General features: G+C 45.7%; 1 protein-coding gene across 2 annotated transcripts in view; it reads right to left on the reverse strand.

Moving 5' to 3' along the window:
- Positions 1–17,339, reverse strand: part of LOC139263132 (coiled-coil domain-containing protein 9-like) — a 367,644-nt gene that overhangs the window by 349,032 nt on the left and 1,273 nt on the right. Inside the window, exon 2 of one of the 2 annotated variants that reach the window (XM_070878724.1) lies at positions 10,391–10,525. The exons of the other annotated variant lie outside the window; for it this stretch is intronic. The gene's annotated coding sequence lies outside the window, so the exon portion shown is untranslated. The remainder of the gene's footprint in view (positions 1–10,390; positions 10,526–17,339) is intronic. 2 annotated transcript variants of the gene reach the window in all.

The following is a 17,339-nucleotide window of genomic DNA, read 5'->3' on the forward strand; positions in this document are numbered from 1 at the left end:
GAACAGGACCCACAAACAGATTACCTCTACTCGTTCACTGTATTGCAGGCAGCATGGTAAATCTGCACTGTTCAGTAGCTGCATGTACAGGTATCAGTAGGGGGCCCAATAACGCAAGTGGCCGCAAAGGCAGTCTGCACTTCTTAAAGGGAGGCGCACTGTGGCTGCAGGAAGTGGTGGGAGTCGTTTCAGAAGTGAATCTGGCCTGTGAAAGACTGAAGAACGGCTGGTCACACAAGACAGCGTGCACCAAGGTTTTCAGACACTGGAGGTGAAAGAGATGAAAATGAGAGATGGCCTATATCCATAGGGGCGAGGTGAGGGGTGGCAGGAGGCCCTCGAGAGATATGCTCAGGAGGCAGTGAGAGGAAGTAGCCACAGAGGTCAATGCCAGGAATGTTGCTCCGAGAACCTGGATGCAGTGCAGGAAGAAGTTCAATGATCTCATACGAGTTATCAAGGTCAGTGAGTTCATCTTCAAATGGCATATCACTGTACCACTGCTCAATTCACTACAACCCCATCAATCACCTACCAAAAATCTCTATCAGTGCTCAACCCTACCATTCATATGTTTTACCACATCCACACATTAGTACCGTAGCAAGCCTAGCACTCAAAACTCTCAGCTTGCACACACTGGCAGCTATTCAACCATGACAGCCACATCACCCAAACATATTTCAGGACAATGACTGACACACTTCGCTGCTTCTCACAGAAGGTGGCACATAACAGGATACAGCAAAAACAGGAGGCGGACAAGCGCGCATGCTCATGGAGGAGGCGGTAATGGCCATCACGAGAAGGGGCATTAGAGGTCATGGTCACTGGCAGGGCTGAAGCAATCAATGATCAGAGTATCAGCATACCTAATCCTCCTCCTCTTATCCCATTTCTTCCTCATCGCTCAATCTTTTCTGACTGAAGCTGCAAAGGGTGTAAGCACATACTCCTTACTTTCTCCTCTCCGCTCATCACATCACAAAACAACTTTTGACCTTTTTTCATTTCAGATACCCAAGAACTGGAATTTGCCAGTCGTGGAGGAAGATCAAGAAGAAATCGAAGGTAAACACAGACACTCGATCTTATAGTCGCAGCCATTAGCTCAGATACTCATACGCCGCTTATTTTAGAGGCTAGGATAGAGGAGGGGTCTGCACATGAAAGACAGAAAACATGTGTGCAGGAGGTAAGGATAACACAGGTGCCAGCTCGTCAGAGGGCAAGACTGCACACTAGTTCTGCTGCAGAGGACTCAGGTGAGGATTTTGATGGCCCAGGATACAGAAGAAAGCTGATGGGTGCATTGGAAAGCCTGCCACAATGTCAAGGAACATGGAGGAGTCCAGCACCATGCAACAGGTGGACTCCAACATAGAATGGGTGGTCACCTCCATCACCAGTGTAACCCACCAACATGCATCTGATGGCCAATGTCGTAGCTTGCAAAGCAGGACAAACAGCTTCCATCAAGGGTCTGGGTGCTGCAGCGGAAGCTCAGACTGCTGCCCTCCCATGTCTCTGGATTCCACTATTCAAAAGTGCTTTTAGGGCATCACACCAGTCCATCAATTTGTTCTCCAACAGATCAGTAGGATTGGTGAGGCACCACCCTGGGAGAGTGGCAGTGGCTCCTGGGAGCATCAACCTGCTTTGCTCTCTCAGGATGACAGCATTCCTGCTCCCACCCCTTCCACTCAGCCAGGGCCCTTGCTGTTTCCAGTCAGCCAGCCAGCCCAGACTGGTGCGGTCTGAAGCTGGCCTTTCTCAGATCGGTGTGGCGCACGGTCGACCTCCAAGGCCATCTGCAGTTTTCTTACTTGAAGGTCAGCAGCCTTCCACCAGCCATGCTGCAGCCACTGGGGAACTATCTCGTAGGAACACTCAGAAAGGCAAAGACACACAGAAGACAGGCACTAAGGGAATGCACAACGGTGATTAGTTTATTATTGTTTGCAGAATGTAATTATCCCTGTTGTACTTCCTCCTCCTCCTTCACCTCTCACCCAATAGGTGGTGGCAAGGGCTGTTCCCTGATAATGGCCAGGTTGTGCAGCGGCATAGTACCGCAAATCTTGATAATTGCTCAGCTGAGTACTGCAGGGCTCCCCCAGAGAGATCCGGTCAGCAGAAGTTTTGCTTGAGGATGCCGATACTCTTATAATATTCCTTGTGGCAGCATGGCTCTAATTGTCGGCCTGCTATGCACGTGAGCATGGGGCCTGGACCATGAGCCATGTCATGAGTGGATAACCCTTGTCGCCTGGTAACTAGCCTTTGACTTGCTGTGGTTAGAATACAGGTGGCACAGAAGACTGTCGCAGAATGAAGGAGTTGTGACTACTGCCAGGATAACGAGCATTCACATGTATGGTGCGCTGCCTGTGGTTGCACATCAGCTGCACACATCCCTTTTGTTTAATGAAAAGAGTTCATGAGGCACATGCAAGGCAATGTGCGTGCAGTCAATGGCACCCTGCACCATGGGGTAGACTGTAATCCATGCCAACCCCCGTGCTCACTCTGTCTGCTTGTCTCTGGATAGAGGGAATTAGATAAAGATGTCTCTATGTATATAGAGAGCCTCAGCGACCTCCCTTATGTAGCAGTGCACTTTGCAAAAAGGTGGATGGTAGAGAATCCAATTTAGCCCCAACTTTTCATTTAGGAGTCCAATAAATTATCCCCCCATCGATAACAAGAATTTTTATCTTTAAGATGATCTTTTTTCCAAATGAGCAGTTATGAAATGTAACACTGAAGATTTGTAACTGGACCATTTACATAAGAACATAAGAAATAGGAGTAGGCCATTTGGCCCCTCGAGCCTGTTCCGCCATTCAATAAGTTCATAGCTGATCTGACCTTGGCCTTCACTCCACTTCCCTGCCATCTCCCCATAACCCTTGACTCCCTTATCATTCAAGAATCTGTCTATCTCCGCCATTAGTAACCTGGAAATGGACATAGTTTATGTGCATGTCCACAGGCTGTACACATGGTTAACTTATATTGTTGGGGCAGAACAGACAGTTTACTTTGAATCTACCCATGCCAAACTAAACCTAGGGTGCTAGATAGTGACACTAAGGGCTCCATTTAAATGTCTCGCCGGCCCATCAACCACCCGCTCCCCGCACCCCCCCGGCCCCAACCAGATCGGGGGCAGTTAAAGTGGAACACAAGATCATAAGAAATAGGAACAGGAGTAGGCCATTTGACCCCTCGAGCCTGCTCCGCCATTTAATGAGATCAGGGCTCAACGGATCATGGACTGAGCTCCACTTCCCTGCCCGCTCCCCATAACCCTTTATTTCTATCGCTCAAAAATCTGTCTATCCCTACCTTAAATATATTCAATGGCCCTGCCACCACAATTCTCTGGGGCAGAGAATTATACAGATTTACAATCCTCAGAAGAAATTCCTCATCTCAGTATTAATAGTCTTCTTATTCTGAGACTATGCCCCCTAGTTTTAGTTTCCCCCATGAGTGGAAATAGCCTCTCTGCATCCACCTTGTCGAGCCCCCTCATTATCTTATATGTTTCGATAAGATCACCTCTCATTCTTCTGAACTCCAGTGAGTATTGGCCCAACCTACTCAACCTATTTTCATAAGTCAACCCCCTCATCTCCGGACTCAACCTAGTGAACCTTCTCTGAACAGCCTCCAATGCAAGTATATCTTTCCTTAAATACGGAGACCAAAACTGTACGCAGTACTCTAGGTGTGGCCTCACCAATACCCTGTACAGTTGTAGCAGGACTTCTCTGCTTTTATACTCTATCCCCCTTGCAATAAAGACCAACATTCCATTTGCCTTCCTGATTACTTGCTGTACCCGAATACTAACTTTTTGTGTTTCATACACAAGGACCCCCAGGTGTCTCTGTACTGCAGCGTTATGCAATTTTTCTCTATTTAAATTATAATTTGCTTTTCTATTTTTTTCTGCCAAAGTGGATAACCTCATAGTTTCCCACATTATACTCCATCTGCCAAATTTTTGCCCACTCACTTAGCCTGTCTGTATCCCTTTGCAGATTTTTGTGTCCTCCTCACAATTTGCTCTCCCACCCATCATTGTATCAGCAGTAAACTTGGCTACATTACACTCGGTCCCTTCATCCAAGTCATTAATATAGATTGTAGTTACTGTTTGCCAATCGGAAAATGACCCATTTATCCAAACTCTGTTTTCTGTTTGTTAATCAATACTCTATCCATGCTAATATATTGCCCCAACCCCAAGAACTTTTATCTTGTGCAGTAACCTTTTACGTGGCACCTTATTGAATGCCTTCTGGAAATCCAAATACACCACATCCACTGGTTCCCCCTTATCCACCCTGTTCATTACATCCTCAAAAAACTCCAGCAAATTTGTCAAACATGATTTCCTTTTCATAAAACCACGCTGACTCTGCTTGATTGAATCATGCTTTTCCAAAAGTCCTGCTACTGCTTCCTTAATAATGGACTCCAGTTTTTTTCCCCAACGACAGATGTTAGGCTAACTGGTCTGTAGTTCCCTGCTTTCTGTCTGCCTCCTTTTTTTAAATAGGGGTGTTACATTTGCAGTTTTCCAATCCGCTGGGACCTTCCAAGAATCCAGGGGATTTTGGTAAATTACAACCAATGGATCTGTCTCTGCAGCCACTTCTTTTGAGACTCTAGAATGCAAGCCATCAGGTCCAGTGGACTTGTCCGCCTTTAGTCCCATTATTTTACCGAGTACTATTTCTTTAGTGATAGTGATTGTATTAAGTTCCTCTCTACCTATAGCCCCTTGGTTATCCACTATTGAGATTTTTTTTGTGCCTTCAACCGTGAAGACCGATGCATAATATTTGTTCAAAGTCTCTGCCATTTCCCTGTTTCCCATTATTAATTCCCCAGTCTCATCCTCGAAGGGACCAACATTTACTTTAGCCACTCTTTTCCTTTTTATATATCTGTAGAAACTTACTATCTGTTTTTATTTTTCATGCTAGTTTGCTTTCATAATCTATCTTCCCTCTCTATTTTTTTTTTTAGTTGTTCTTTGCTGGCTTTTAAAAGTTTCCCAATCCTCTGGCCTCCCACTAGTCTTGGCCACATTGTATGCCCTTGTTTTCAGTTTGACACCATCCCTTAGTTAGTCACAGATGGTTATCCCTTTTCTTAGTCTTTCCTTCTCATTGGAATATATTTTTGTTGAGCGTTATGAAATATCTCTTTAAATGTCTGCTACTGCTCATCAACCGTCCCACACTTTAATCTATTTTCCCAGTCCACTTTAGCCAACTCTGCCTTCATACCTTTGCAGTCTCCTTTATTTAAGCTTAGGACACTGGTTTGAGATCCAACTTCCTCACCCTCCAACTGAATTTGAAATTCAACCATGCTATGGTCACTCATTCCTGGAGGATCCTTTAGTAGGAGATCATTTATTAATCCTGTCTCATTACACAGTACCAGATCTAAGATAGCCTGCTCCCTGGTTGGTTCCACAACGTACTGTTCAAGGAAACTATTCCGGATAAATTCTATGAACTCTTCCTCAAGGCAACCCTGGCCAATTTGCTTTGTCCAATCAATATGAAGGCTAAAACTGCCCATGATTATTGCCATTCTTTTTTTGCAAGCCTCCATTATTTCTTGATTTATACTCCGTCCAACAGTGTAGCCACTGTTAGGGGGCCGACTGACTACGCCCACCAGTGACTTTTTTCCCTTATTATTCCTCATCTCCACCCAAACTGATGCAACATAATAGCTTTTAAATTTGTTTTTGCCAGGATCAGATAGAGCTTTTAAATTTGTTTTTTTTAACCATTTTTTTCCTGCTTTGACCCCACTTTCTGTTACACCTTTATGTTTGTACATTGTCACGCTCTGGTTTTCATTTCCTCCAGTGCTACCCTGCTCTATTGCCTTCTCCTTAATCTTTGACTTTTTAAATTTCCGCTCACCTGAGCCCTCCCCCCCCACTAATTAGTTTAAAGCCCTCTCTACAGGGTACTAATCCACTCCTTTGCTGTCGGTCTGGCTGACAGTAATTTTAAATTGCAGGCGGCAAGGGCACCTATCCCAAGCTGGCGGGGACTTCTTTAAATAAGCAAATCAGGTTCCAATGATGTAATCGGGACCCGATTTGTCATTTTAACCTGAAGCCTGCCAGGAACACCAGCTAGAGCCAGGAGAGACCCAGAAAAGTAAGTTTAAAAAAAAATTGTTTCCTTGTGGGCCAGGAGTGCTCGTCTGCTCCCAAGGAAACATTGGGGCTCCCCTAATCCTGGCTACCCCTTCCCCGCCCGGGATTCCCAATATCTGTTAAAATCAGCTTCGCTCCCGCCTGCCAGTTAAAATCAAGCCCCAAATTGGAGTATCAACATCTTTTCAAGGAGCACAGATTTCATCAAAAATAAATTCAATACTTGAAATCATTCAGACTCCAAAGTAACAAAAAAGTGTATAATTTTTTTAAATTAATTTATCAGGATGTGGGCGTTCCTGGCAAGAACAACCCATCCCTAGTTGCCCGAGGTGGTGATGGTGGGCCGCCTCCTTCAACCACTTGATAACTTGGCCTCTGAAGAGGCTCTCAGTTGTAAGAGTCAATCACATAATTCCCAGTCACTTCTGTAGCACTTCAGTTAATACAGTTTACCTCTTTATTATAGTTTTAACTGCAGCTAGTGTTTGTCTACACTACAGCAACAGGAAGAGGAGGAAAAGACACTTAAATACATTTTCTCAAACCAACAGGCAAGAGGACTAGAAACCCAATATTCAATTAGTTTGGCCTACATTACCTCTATATACACAAGTCAGCCAACTTCGTCCATTAAAATTCAGTTTAAATTTTTATTCTTTTACAGCCTCAGAAATATTTTCATTATAGCTGGAAGGTCTGGCAGTTCTGTCGTAGCATTTGGAGTCTGTTTACATTTGTTTCAAAGCTGATTATCTCATTACTTCTTCCAAGAGTCCTGAGGCCATCTGGAATTATTTTTACAAGACTACAATGTACTTTAGGAGGGTGAACGGGAGGGAAAGGTTCATAAACCATTTTGCTGTGGAAGATCTGGTTAGATTTATAGCGAAGTCTTACTTTTAAGTTAAATTGAGCTCACAAGGGTTTAAAAATTCCCAGTGCAGCAAGAGGAAGAGAACAGATATTGAAAAGAGATAGGCCAGTCTGTACAATGCTGCGTATCTTATGATTAAACAATAAGCGGTCAAATTTGAAGTTCATTTGTGTTGGGATAACCCTATTCATTTTGGAAACAGGAGTTAGTTACTAGAGGCCTCCCTTTCGGGAAGCAGTACAAGAGTTGGTTTGATTGGCAGTCTTACACCTCAGTTTAATTCAGTAACAGGGCTGACCAAAAGAAAGCATTATTTAGGCCAATAACTGGAACAATGTGGCACTGTTAATTTTTATTTATTACAGCGGGGGACTGAAATCAACTTTAAGGCACAATTGGCTATAACTACTACTCTGTATGTTCACTCGTTAACTGTAAAATAAACCTGCTATCTGGTCTCAACTCTCGAAAGCTAATAAAGACTTGCATTTATATAGTGCCTTTCACGACCACCGGACGTCTCAAAGCACTTTACAGCCAATGAAGTACTTTTGGAGTGTAGTCACTGTTGTAACGTAGGAAACGCAGCAGCCAATTTTGCGCACAGCAAGCTCCCACAAACAGCAATGTGATAATGACCAGATAATCTGTTTTTTGTTATGTTGATGGAGGGATAAATATTGGCCAGGACACCGGGGATAACTCCCCTTGCTCCTCTTCGAAATAGTGCCATGGGATCTTATACGTCCACCTGAGAGAGCAGACGGAGCCTCAGTTTAATATCTCATCCGAAAGATGGTACCTCTGACAGTGCAGTGCTCCCTCAGCACTGCACTGGAGTGTCAGCTTAGATTTTTGTGCTAAAGTCCCTGAAGGATTTGAATCCACAGCCGTCTTACTCAGAGGCGAGTGTGCTACTCACCGAGCCACAGCTGACACTAGTCAGAATCCGGCGCACCCATTTTCAGGGACAGGTGGTGGGTGCAGGGCTCATTCCCTGCTTCTTAATGGGAAGGCCAAAATCTCCCCAGATAATGCTGGCCAAGAGTTAGGGTAATATCAAGATCAGCTCTGCTCCTCTCGGCTCCAAATTCAGACAATTTCTTTTTACCTTTTCACTGGACAGGTGATTCGTAGACATGGTCTCACTGAGTGCAGCCAGCAATGGTGCCTCAGAGCAAACCAATCTTTTAGCAGGTGTTAGACCCCTTATTTGTATATGTAAAGGCCCAAACGCCTGCCTTGGCATGGGCAACGGGCACCTTTTGTTTTCCTTTCCTAATATGGCAGGCAGCGCACCTTTGGCCAGAAATATACGCACACTTCCTGCCCGCCATATTGAGGGCTGACTGCTGAGTAGGCCAGTTAGCGCGCAAAAAACTTGCACCGCGCAGCCAAATTTATAGGCTAATCTCTTCGGCTTTTGAAAGACTGAAGAAGCTTATGTGAAAGCATGTGCAAGATTGTGGTAACCAGTTTATACAAGGAGCTACCATTGTTATATCCCCAGATCAACCTGTCAAATAACGAGATATGGGCACAACGGGCAGATTCCTGATCAGAAGAGATGAGGTTTGCACTTACAAGAGTGCCGGCTGACGCTGAATGCATCTGAACCAAGAATACAGCCAGGGCAGACTCGAGATTTGTAACAAATCCTTTACAATACAAGCATCTTCATAACTAAGGCAAACTAACCCCTAATTTAAACTTACACCTAGTCAAACTAGACCATTTGTTGTAAGCTTAAAAGATTTTTACATTTGTTGAAAAAGGGGAAATTAAAAGCTACAATCATAGAATTGTACAGTACAAAAGGAGGCCACTTGGCCCATCGAGTTTCATGGAATCATAGAATGGTTATAGCATGGAAGGACATTCGGCCCATCGAGCCCGTGCTGACTCTCAGCTAGTCCCACTACCCCGCCCTTTCACCATAGTCCTGCAATTTATTTCCTTCAGATACTTATCCAACCCCCTTTTGAAAGATAATATTGAGTCTGCCTCCACCACCCTTTCAGGCAGTGTATTCCAAATCCCAACCACTCACTGCGTAAAAAAGCTTTTTTTCTTATATCGCTTTGGTTCTTTTGCCAAACATCTTAAATCTGTGTCCTCTGGTTCTCGACCCATCTGCCAATGGGAAGAGTTTCTCGCTATCTACTCTGTCCAAATCCCGCATGATTTTGAACACCTCTATATCCTCTCCTCTCAATCTGTTCCAAGGAGACCAACCCCAGCTTCTCCAGTCTACCCACATAGCTGAAGTCCTTCATTCCTGGAATCATTCTCGTAAATCTTTTCTGCACCTTCTCTAAGGCCTTCACATCCTTCTTAAAGTGTGGTGCCCAGAATTGGACACAGTACTCCAGTTGGGCCGAACAATGTTTTACATAATTTCCACACATTTGTACTCTATACCTCTATTTATGAAGCCCAGGATCCCATAAGCCTTTTTAACTGCTTTTTCAACCTGTCCTGGCACCTTCAACGTTTTGTGCACATATACTCCCAGGTCTCTCTGTTCGTGCACCCCACTTAGGATTGTACCATTTAATTTACATCTGTATGTCCTCGCCTCATTCTTTCTACCAAAATGTATCACTTCATATTTTTCTGCATTAAATTTCATCTGCCACATGTCCACCCATTCCACCAGCCTGTCTATGTCATCCTGAAGTCTATCACTATCCTCCTCACTGTTCACTATACTTCCAAGGTTTGTGTCATCTGCAAATTTTGAAATAGTACCCTGTGCACCCAAGTCCAAGTCAGTAATATATATCAAGAAAAGCAGTGGTCCCAGTACCGACCCCCGAGGAACACCACTGTATACCTTCCTCCAGTCTGAAAAACAACCGTTCACCGCTACTGTTTCCTGTCACTTGGCCAATCCCATATCCATACTGCCACTGTCCCTTTTATTCCATGGGCTTCAACTTTGCTGACAAGTCTATTATGTGGCACTTTGTCGAACGCCTTTTAGAAATCAACGTACACTACGTCAACCGCATTAGACTCATCAACCTTTCGAAGTGCAATCCAATTAATCCCACTCACCGGCTCTTTGCTCATATCCCTGCAATTTTTTTCTCCTTCAAATTACTATAGAATGTGTTTCGTGCTCTTTCAGGCAGATGCATTCTAAATCCTAACCACTCGTTACGTAAAAAAGATTTTTCTTCTGTCACCTCTGGTTCTTTTGCCAATCACCTTAAATTTGTGCCCTCTAATTATCGACTCTTCAAACATTGGAAACAGTTTCTTTTCATTTATTCTCTATCTAAACCCGTCATGATTTTAAATACCTCCATCAAATCTCCTCTTAGCCTTCTCTGCTCTAGAGAACAGCCCCAGCTTCTCCAATCCATCTGTAATCCCTCATTCCTGGAATCGTTCTAGTAAATTTCTTCAGTATCCTCTCCAAAACCTTCAGGTCTTTCCTAAAGTGTGGTGCCCAAAACATAAGAACGTAAGAAATAGGGGCAGGAGTAGGCCATTTGGTCCCTCGAGCCTGCTCCGCCATTCAATAAGATCATGGACTCAGCTCCATTTCCCTGCCCGCTCCCTGCACACAATACTCCAGTTGGGGCCAAACTAGTGTTTTATATAGGTTTAGCATAACTTCCTGGCTTTTGTACTCTATCGGGCCGAAATTTCCCCCTCCATAAGCTCCATTAAGAGGCGGGAATGAAGTGTCTCGGCCTTACTGACCTGAGGGGGGGGGGGGGTTGCGGACAGATGGGCCAACCCAACCAACATTGCCCCTGCGTCGGTAGCAGCAGGAATGGGTTTCCGCTCCACCTATTTCCCCACCGCGTCAGGCACGCGCCGACCCGTTTTCCACCCCCATGCAGTATTGCCCCACAGGAGCAGCACTGGCACCGGTCGGGGCCACTGACAGCTTTCCCCACCAGGGAGCTGTCTGTGGCTGGGTGGTGTGTCCGCCCTTAAAGGGGAGGTCGCGCTGCCGGCGACTCCATTATATTTATTTTTGTCAGCCGGCTGCATGTCAGCCTGACAATTATGCTCCCAGGTTCGGCTGGGCCGCCAAAAGGCAGCCTGGCACCTCCTCTTGGGTGCCAGGCACCTGGCCCGGCTGAAACCCTCTTTGGTGGCCCAATGGGCCAAACTGAACTTGTTGCAGAGCTCGCATCGGCCCTCCCCTTTAACTGAACGGGAGGGACATTGTGATGCGTCAGCGCAACGCAGCACGTCTGGTCAGGGTGGCCGACCGCTGCAAGGGCACTTCTGCCCCGCAGCCGCCACAAATTCCGCTCCAACCAAAAAAAAAATTCTATCAATTCAATTTCCCCGGTATCTCCGCCGCATGGGTTGGGACGGAGAAAACACTTTAAAGACGGAAGGTGCGCCCCATTTGGGGTGGGAGGCAATTTCTTCCCTTATGCCTCTATTTATAAAGCCCAGGATCCCATATGCTTTATTAATTGCTTCCTTTACCTATCCTGTCACTTTTAAAGATTTGTGCACAAATACCCCCACGTGCACCCACTTTAAAATTTTGCCATTTAGCTTGTACTATCTTTCCTTATTCTTCCATCCAAAATGTATCGCCTCACACTTTTCTGCGTTGAATTTCATCTGCCATGTGTCCGCTCATTCCACTTGAAGTCTATTATTATCTTCCTCACTGGTTAACACATTGTCGAGTTTGGCATCATCTGCAAACTTTGGAATTATGCCCTCCATACCTATTGGGCCTCCTGCTGGGATTACCACAAAAACAGCCTTGCATGGCAAGTTTAGGGCTGAGCTAATGTTAATTATCCCGGTCCTGTCAACACCATTATTTTCGACAGCCGTTGACTCCAGCCTGCGGTGGCACCAGCAGGTTTTTAGCGCTCTCCAATTTCTAGGTCAATGTCTCAAAGTTTCCCCACCACTGACGGAATTACCGAGTTTATCCCTCTCCCCTTTTTTGAACAAGGGTGTAACATTTGCAATCCTCCAGTCTTCTGGCACCACTCCCATATCCAAGGAGGATTCAAAGATTGTGGCCAGAGCCACCACAATTTCCACCCTTACTTCCCTCAGCAACCTTGGGTGCACCCCATCCGGACCGGGTGACTTTTCTACTTTGAGTGCTGCCAACCTTTTATGTACCTTCTCTTTATTATAGATTCTCATTGATAATTAATACTATAAATGTGTAAGTTTATATTAACTGTGTTGAGTTAGAATATGACAAAGTTGAATACAGTTCTGAAGTTTAAAAAAAAACAGAAAAATGGCCAAAGTCACTGCTGTAAATTGCAACAGATTTTATCGGAGTTTGCCTTCCATTATGACCCACAGCATCACAGAAGTTTTCAAGGATTTAACCATGTTGTCTGGAACACTGTCCACTATTACCCTTCCAAATCCATCCAACCATCCAACTTTCTGCCGATCCCAACAAATACCCCAGCAACCAGTATCCTTGATCTGTAGAACTCATGGAAAAATAAAATAGTTGACTCCTCTGAACACTTATGGAACAACATCTGGTTATCATCTGGGGTGCCACGGTCCTAAGATTTCCCTGTTCTTGAGGACTCAATGTTCCCCAAAGCCTTACTCATTTCACCTCTAATCCAATGTCCTCAATATAAGAAGTAGGCCTGAGTTTTTTCTGGCACTTAGCCTATCTATAATATTAACATTCCCAATGTTTGCATTTGAAGTTTAAATGCTCAGATGTTTTAACCATCACAGTGAATGTATATATCTAACTCTTGGACTGTATTACTAGTCAGAGTTGTGCTGCAGTTTTAATACACTGACAATAGCAGACAACTGCTCAAGCCAGAATCACAACTTTGACCTTTTTTATTTTTCCCACCTGACCTGTTCAGAGTATCAGACACAATTTGGTTTATTAAAGCAGGAGAAATAGATCATAAGTATTTACCTCGTTACATTGTCCAAATATAATCCTGAGACTAGATGATGATAATTTATCGGAAAGTTTCTAACCTCCTGATTCCCAAACACCACCCATTCTGCTTGCAATGTAACGGAATTCAGTTGTTTGTTCCTGGTGAGGGGGTCGGCGGGAGAAGACCACAGAAGAAAGGAGAAACAGACTCAACTCCTTAATTCAGTTCAGTAATCCGATTTCAGTAAGCAGGCAATCTTGCACAGCCAAAATTGGCTTAATAATGTAATAATTGCACTATGTAGGCAGCTCTCTTCTAAAGCAGGGAAATATGCTCAGCTTTTTACTGATCTATACGCATCCCAGAGAGTACCAGTACCGATACACAATGTTGGTGCAAAGGAGGGTGCAGAGGAAAAGACTTGCACTTCCTTCCAAATTAAAACTTAAGCTCCTGATCAGAAGAGTTTTATCTTTAGTGATAGCTCCTCCTCAGTGTCACTCCTCTGCAGCTGGCCAAATTTGGACTAGCTTCAAACATTTAATGTTCATCTCCATCTAGTAACTTCTGAATGCACACCACAGCTATAAATATGCCTCACTGGAAGGTGGTGCACTTCTTTGCACAACTAATCTACAAAGATGGCATACATTTCTTATCAGAGCAAAATCGGGACTCTCAGAAGGACAGCAAGGTATCAGTGAACAGTCCGTGAGCGTGAGAACTCATTTGGTGCAGTATCCATACATTACTAATTCCAATGAAATCAAACTAGCAGATCACTAATTTTAGTGAGCTGGTGAAGGATAACCCTGAGCACAGCCTTGACTGCAAAACAAATGCTAAGACTGCTTACAAACTCAAGAGTCAATGACTGAACCTGAAGCAAATTATTATGCTACCTTTATCAATGCATCATTATGACAACAACTTATACTTGTATAGCACCTTTAAAGTAGTGAAACGTCCCAAGGCACTTTACAGGAGTATTATGTGATAAAAAGGATTTGACACCAAGCCGCATAAGGAGAAATTAGGGCAGGTGACCAAAAGCTTGGAGGTAGGTTTTAAGGAGGGTCTTAAAGGAGGAAACAGAGGTAGAGAGGCGGAAAGGTTTATGGAGGGAGCTTAGGGCCTAGGCAACAGAAGGCACGGCCACCAATGGTTGAGCGACTTATAATCAGGGATGCTCAAGAGGGCAGAATTAGAGGAATGCAGACATCTCGGGGGGGGGGGAGGGGGAGGGGGGGAGGGGGGTGCTGGAGGAGATTAGAGAGATAGGGAGGGATTTGAAAATAAGGATGAGAATTTTTGAAATCAAGGCGTTTCTTAACTAGGAGCCAATGTAGGTCAGCAAGCACAGGGTGATGGGTGATAGATGACAAACAAAAATGAAATCAAAGAAATTGTTACCTCAATCAAAGTAATTGTATCAGCATAACACAAAAAAAGCAACTAGCTCATTTTTCAAAGTGATTTCAATGTTCAAGTCATGCAGATTAGAGACTGGAAGAAATTAGTTGTAAAGTTTTGATTAGGTACCAAACATCAGAGCGTTACAGAAATTCTACATATAGAATTTATTTGGATTATAATGCCCAAACACCAGATTAAAATGTCCAACACAGAAACCCAGGTGCAAGCTGAGAAAATTAAAACTATGCTGATTAAGTCTGTGATAGTCTACATTACAACAGTGACTACATTTCAAAAGTACACTTCAAATTGGCTGTAAAGTGCTTTGGAATGGCCTGAGGTGGTGAAAGACTTGCATCAAAGTCTTGAGCACAAAATGGCACTAGTCAAAGAAGAGCAGGGGAGTTATGCCCGGTGTCCTGGGCAATATTTATCCCTCAATCAACATAATTAAAAACAAATTCTCTGGTCATTATCACATCGCTGTTTGTGGGAGCTTGCTCTGCACAAATCACAGCCGTGTTTCCTACATTACAACGGTGACTACATTTCAAAATTACTTCATTGGCCGTAAAGTTCTTTTACACAAGAACTAGGAACAGGAGTAGGCCCTACGGCCCCTTGAGCCTGCTCCACCATTCAATGAGATCATGGCTGATCTTCTACCTCAACTCCACTTCCCTGCACTATCCCCATATTCCTTAATCCCCTTAATATCCAAAAATCTATCGATCTCTGTCTTGAATATACTCAAAGACTGAGCCTCCACAGCTCTCTGGGGTAGAGAATTACAAAGATTCGCCACCTTCTGAGTGACGAAGTTTCTCCTCATCTCAGTCCTAAATGGCCGACCTCTTATTCTGAGACTGTGACCCCTGGTTCTAGACTCCTCAGCCAGAGGAAATATCCTCCCTACATCTACCCTGTCAAGCCTCGTAAGAATTATTTATGTTTCACTGAAATCACTTCTCATTCTTCTAAACTTGAGAGAATATAGGCCTTGTTTACTCAATCTCTCCTCATAGGACAATCCTCCCATCCCAGGAATCAGTCTGGTGAACCTTGTTGCACTCCTTCCATGGCAAGAAAATCCTTCCTTAGGTAAGGAGACCAAAACTGTACACAATACTCCAGGTACGGTCTCACCACAGCCTTATATAATTGTAATAAGATGTCTTTACTCATACTCAAATCTTCTTGTAATAAAGGCCAACATACCATTTGCTTTCTTAATTGTTTGCTGCACCTGCATGTTAACGTTCAGTGATTTGTGTACAAGGACACCCAGGTCCCTCTGAACACCAATCCTCTCACCATTTAAAAAATACCTGTACTCTGCTTTTCTATTTTTCCCTACCAAAGTGGATAACTTCAGATTTCTCCACTTTATATTCCATTTGTCAAGTTCTTGCCCACTCGCTTAGCCTGTCTATATTCCCTTGAAGCCTCTTTGCATCCTCTTCATAACTTACATTCCCACCTAGCTTTGTATCATCAGCAAACCTGGATATATTACATTTGGTCCCCTCATCCAAATCATTGATATAGATTGTGAATAGCAGGGGCCCAAGCACTGATCCGTGCGGTACCCAGTTAGTTACAGTTTGCCAACCCGAAAATGGCCCGTCGATTCTTACTCTCTGTTTTCTGTTCATTAACCAATCCTCAAACCATGCCAGTATATTACCCCCAATCATAGGAGCCCTAAGTTTGGATGTCTTGAGGTGCTATAGAAATACAAGTCTTCCTTTGTTGAGACCAGCCATGTTGTCTGGATGCGTATGTACCAGAAGGCTAGTCTGCGTCTTAATACACTCGGAAAGAAGTCATGCAAGTAGCAGAAAATATTCTCTCATGCACTGCTAGAAACAGATCCACAAGCACAATTACCCATTTCAGCTACATTTTACGAAAAGGAACACAGAAAAAAATATTTCTGACACCAAGCCACAGAGGGACATCTTCAGGGCAGATGAGGGGAGGGGAGGGGGGCAGGTGGGTATGGGGAGGGTGGGGGTGAAGGGAAGGGAAGGACGGAGTGGAGGGGGATTGAGGGGAGAATGGGTGGGGGCGAAGGGAAGGGCGCCGAGGAGAGGGCGGGGGCGCCGAAGAGAGGGCGGGTGGGAGGGGGGGCGCCAAGGAGCGGGAGGGTGGTGGGGTTGAGGGCAGGGTGGATGGGGGGGTCGAGGGCAGGGTGGATGGGGGGGTGAGGTGAGGGAGGGGTTGAAGTCAAAAGTGAGTGAGGGGGAGGGTGCAGCGAGTGGGGAGGGGACGGCAAGCATAGTGCGGATAGGTGAGTATGGGGGGGTTCGTGGGGGTGTGGGTGGGAGGGGCTGAGTGGAGTGTGGGAGGGGGGCGTGGGAGTGTGTGAGGGGGTCCGGGGAGTTGTGGGTGTGGGGAGGTCAGGGGGAGGCGTGGGGAGTGTGGTTGGGGTGGGTGAGGGAGGAGTGGGGAGTGTGGGTGGGAGGTCGGGGGGAGGAGTGAGGAGGGGTGGGGTGAGGAGGGGGGGGGGAAGGGAGTGGGTGAGGAGGGGGGGGGGAAGGGAGTGGGTGGGGGGGGGGGGAAGGGAGTGGGTGGGGGGGAAGGAAGGGAGTGGGGGGGGGGGGAAGGAAGGGAGTGGGGGGGGGGGAAGGAAGGGAGTGGGGGGGGGGGGAAGGAAGGGAGTGGGGGGGGGGGGGAAGGAAGGGAGTGGGGGGGGGGGAGGAAGGGAGTGGGGGGGGGGGGAAGGAAGGGAGTGGGGGGGGGGGAAGGAAGGGAGTGGGGGGGGGGGAAGGAAGGGAGTGGGGGGGGGGGGAAGGAAGGGAGTGGGGGGGGGGGAAGGAAGGGAGTGGGGGGGGGGGAAGGAAGGGAGTGGGGGGGGGGAAGGAAGGGAGTGGGGGGGGGGGAAGGAGGGAGGGGGGGGGGGGAAGGAAGGGAGTGGGGGGGGGGGGGAAGGAAGGGAGTGGGGGGGGGGAAGGAAGGG

The sequence above is a fragment of the Pristiophorus japonicus genome, chromosome 4 (assembly GCF_044704955.1).
Source record: "Pristiophorus japonicus isolate sPriJap1 chromosome 4, sPriJap1.hap1, whole genome shotgun sequence".
Classification (NCBI taxonomy): domain Eukaryota; kingdom Metazoa; phylum Chordata; class Chondrichthyes; family Pristiophoridae; genus Pristiophorus; species Pristiophorus japonicus.